This window comes from Nasonia vitripennis (assembly GCF_009193385.2).
Source record: "Nasonia vitripennis strain AsymCx chromosome 3 unlocalized genomic scaffold, Nvit_psr_1.1 chr3_random0012, whole genome shotgun sequence".
In the NCBI taxonomy this organism is placed as follows: domain Eukaryota; kingdom Metazoa; phylum Arthropoda; class Insecta; order Hymenoptera; family Pteromalidae; genus Nasonia; species Nasonia vitripennis.
In genome coordinates, this window is record NW_022279632.1 from 763435 (window position 1) to 767315 (window position 3881).

The following is a 3881-nucleotide window of genomic DNA, read 5'->3' on the forward strand; positions in this document are numbered from 1 at the left end:
AGGGAATCGCAGAGCGTAGGTTGCCTAGATTTAAGAGTTTTTGTTTTAGAGCTTTCATATTCGCTCACGTTCGCCTTCCACCGATTTGCCGACGTACTTTCTTCCTAAAAATACTCGTATAATGAGTCTCGGAGCGTGGGGTAGCTAGATCTAAGAATTTGCGGTTTGAATGCTCCCTCTAGCTCGCCTTCTCCCCCTAGCTCTAAATTGCAGACGTACTCTCTTTTAAAAAATGTTACTTGTAGGGAATCGCAGAGCGTAGTTTGGCTAGATTTAAGAGTTTTTGTCTTAGAGCTTTAATATATGGTCTCGTTCTCCTTCCTCTGATTTTCCGACGTACTTTCTTTCTAAAAATACTCGTATAGGGTTTCTCGGAGTATGGGGTAGCTAGATCTAAGAATTTGCGTTTTGGATGCTCCCTCCAGCTCGCTTTCCTGCCATTTGCCGTCATACTCTCTTTTAAAAAAAGTTACTTGTAGGGATCCGCAGAGCGTAGGATAGCGAGATTTAGGAGTTTTTGTTTTAGAGCTTTAATATTTGCTCTCGTTCTCCTTGCTCCGATTTGCCGACGTACTTTCTTTCTAAAAATACTCGAATAACGATTCTCGGAGTATGGGGTAGCTAGATCTAAGAATTTGCGTTTTGGATGCTCCCTCTAGCTCGCCTTCCGCTGATTTGCAGACCTACTCTCTTTTAAAAAAAGTTACTTGTAGGGAATCGCAGAACGTAGGGTAGCGAGATTTAAGAGTTTTTGTTTTAGAGCTTTAATATTCGCTCTCGTTCGCCTTCCACCGATTTGCCGACGTATTCTTTTTCTAAAAATACTCGTATAGGGATTCTCGGAGTATGGGATAGCTAGATCTAAGAATTTGCGTTTTGGATGCTCCCTCCAGCTCGCTTTCCTGCCATTTACCGTCATACTCTCTTTTAAAAAAAGTTACGTGTAGGGAATCGCAGAGCGTAGGGCAGCGATATTTAGGAGTTTTTGTTTTAGAGCTTTAATATTCGCTCTCGTTCTCCTTCCTCCGATTTGCCGACGTACTTTCTTTCTAAAAATACTCGTATAACGATTCTCGGAGTATGGGGTAGCTAGATCTAAGAATTTGCGTTATGGATGCTCCCTCTAGCTCGCCTTCCGCTGATTTGCCGACGTACTCTCTTTTAAAAAAAGTTACTTGTAGGGAATCGCAGAGCGTAGGGTAGCGAGATTTAAGAGTTTTTGTTTTAGAGCTTTAATATTCGCTCTCGTTCGCCTGCCTCTGATTTGTCGACGTACTCTCTTTTAAAAAAAGTTACTTGTAGGGAGTCGCAGAGCGTAGGTTGGCTAGATTGAAGAGTTTTTGTTTTAGAGCTTTAATATTCGCACTCGTTCGCATTCCTCTGATTTGCCGACGTACTCTCTTTTAAAATAGTTACTTATAGGGAATCACAGAGCGTAGGTTCGCTAGATTTAAGAGTTTTTGTTTTAGAGCTTTAATATATGCTCTCGTTCTCCTTGCTCCGATTTGCCGACGTACTTTCTTTCTAAAAATACTCGTATAACGATTCTCGGAGTATGGGGTAGCTAGATCTAAGAATTTGCGTTATGAATGCTCCCTCTAGCTCGCCTTCCGCTGATTTGCCGACGTACTCTCTTTTAAAAAAAGTTACTTATAGGGAATCACAGAGCGTAGGTTGGCTAGATTTAAGAGTTTTTGTTTTAGAGCTTTAATATATGCTCTCGTTCTCCTTGCTCCGATTTGCCGACGTACTTTCTTTTTAAAAATACTCGTATAACGATTCTCGGAGTATGGGGTAGCTAGATCTAAGAATGTGCGTTTTGCATGCTCCCTCTAGCTCGCCTTCCTCTAATTTGGAGACGTACTCTCTTTTAAAAAAAGTTACTTATAGGGAATCACAGAGAGTAGGTTGGCTAGATTTAAGAGTTTTTGTTTTAGAGCTTTAATATTTGCTCTCGTTCTCCTTGCTCCGATTTGCCGACGTACTTTCTTTCTAAAAATACTCGTATAACGATTCTCGGAGTATGGGGTAGCTAGATCTAAGAATTTGAGTTTTGGATGCTCCCACTAGCTCGCCTTCCTCTAATTTGCCGACGTACTCTCTTTTAAAAAAAGTTACTCATAGGGAATCACAGAGCTTAGGTTGGCTAGATTTAAGAGGTTTTGTTTTAGAGCTTTAATATATGCTCTCGTTCTCCTTGCTCCGATTTGCCGACGTACTTTCTTTCTAAAAATACTCGTATAACGATTCTCGGAGTATGGGGTAGCTAGATCTAAGAATTTGCGTTTTGGATGCTCCCTCTAGCTCGCCTTCCGCTGATTTGCCGACGTACTGTCTTTTAAAAAAAGTTACTTATAGGGAATCACAGAGCGTAGGTTGGCTAGATTTAAGAGTTTTTGTTTTAGAGCTTTAATATTTGCTCTCGTTCTCCTTGCTCCGATTTGCCGACGTACTTTCTTTCTAAAAATACTCGTATAACGATTCTCGGAGTATGGGGTAGCTAGATCTAAGAATTTGAGTTTTGGATGCTCCCTCTAGCTCGCCTTCCTCTAATTTGCCGACGTACTCTCTTTTAAAAAAAGTTACTTGTAGGGATCCGCAGAGCGTAGGATAGCGAGATTTAGGAGTTTTTGTTTTAGAGCTTTAATATTTGCTCTCGTTCTCCTTGCTCCGATTTGCCGACGTACTTTCTTTCTAAAAATACTCGAATAACGATTCTCGGAGTATGGGGTAGCTAGATCTAAGAATTTGCGTTTTGGATGCTCCCTCTAGCTCGCCTTCCGCTGATTTGCCGACGTACTCTCTTTTAAAAAAAGTTACTTATAGGGAATCACAGAGAGTAGGTTGGCTAGATTTAAGAGTTTTTGTTTTAGAGCTTTAATATTCGCTCTCGTTCGCCTTCCTCTGATTTACCGACGTACTTTCTTTCTAAAAATACTCGTATAACGATTCTCGTAGTATGGGGTAGCTAGATCTAAGAATTTGCGTTTTGGATGCTCCCTCTAGCTCGCCTTCCGCTGATTTGCCGACGTACTGTCTTTTAAAAAAAGTTACTTATAGGGAATCACAGAGCGTAGGTTGGCTAGATTTAAGAGTTTTTGTTTTAGAGCTTTAATATTTGCTCTCGTTCTCCTTGCTCCGATTTGCCGACGTACTTTCTTTCTAAAAATACTCGTATAAGAATTCTCGGAGTATGGGTAGCTAGATCTAAGAATTTGCGTTTTGGATGCTCCCACTAGCTCGCCTTCCTCTAATTTGGAGACGTACTCTCTTTTAAACAAAGTTACTTGTAGGGAATCGCAGAGCGTAGGGCAGCGATATTTAGGATTTTTTGTTTTAGAGCTGTAATATTCGCTCTCGTTCGCCTTCCACCGATTTGCTGACGTACTCTTTTTCTAAAAATACTCGTATAATGAGTCTCAAATCGTAACTCGATTTGCCATCATACTTTCTTTCTAAAAATACTCCTATAAGAATTCTCGGAGTATGGGTAGCTAGATCTAAGAATTTGCGTTTTGGATGCTCCCTCCAGCTCGCCTTCTTCTGATTTTCCGACGTACACTCTTAAGAAAAAAAAAATTACGTGTAGGGAATCGCCGAGCGTAGGTTAGAGAGATTGAAGAGTTTTTGTTTTAGAGCTTTAATATTCGCTCTCGTTTGCCTTCCACCGATTTGCCGACGTACTTTCTTTCTAAAAATACTCGTATCGGCATTCTCGGAGTATGGGGTAGCTAGATCTAAGAATTTGCGTTTTGGATGCTCCCTCTAGCTAGCCTTCCTCTAGTTTGGACACGTACTCTCTTTTAAAAAAAGTTACTTGTAGGGAATCGCAGAGCGTAGGTTGGCTAGATTTAAGAGTTTTTGTTTTAGAGCTTTCAATA